We start from the raw sequence: 417 nt of genomic DNA, 5'->3' as shown, positions 1-417 counted from the left end.
CTGCAGAAGGGGTGACCGGCGCGTCAAACACCCCCAATCCACCAAAGGCTGTAACCTCGTTCTACCGGTTGGTGGGGGCAACACAGCGGTACATGTATTCAAGGTTTAAAGGTGGCGTCCCCCTCCTCCAAGGCAACAGATGGTGGGTGAACATGGGCTGCCTTAGGCTGCGAGGAGGTGGGTGGGACTCCGTCGCAGGGGGCTGGCGGCCGGGCGTGAAGGGCGTCTAGTCGGCGGCGTTACGGACTTGGATCAGCTACGACTCTAGTGATCTTCCACGAGCTGGCTTGTTGCCGGAAGAGGCGCGGCCTGCGTGCCAGCCCGGTGCCAGGCAGAGGCGGGGACAGGGCGGGCCCGCTCGAGCCGAGCCTGCCGTCTGCCTCCACGCTTTAAGGGGCGGCGTCACGAGCCATAGCT

The sequence above is a fragment of the Triturus cristatus genome, chromosome 8 (genome assembly GCF_964204655.1).
Source record: "Triturus cristatus chromosome 8, aTriCri1.1, whole genome shotgun sequence".
Taxonomy (NCBI): domain Eukaryota; kingdom Metazoa; phylum Chordata; class Amphibia; order Caudata; family Salamandridae; genus Triturus; species Triturus cristatus.
This window is presented reverse-complemented; position numbering follows the sequence as displayed.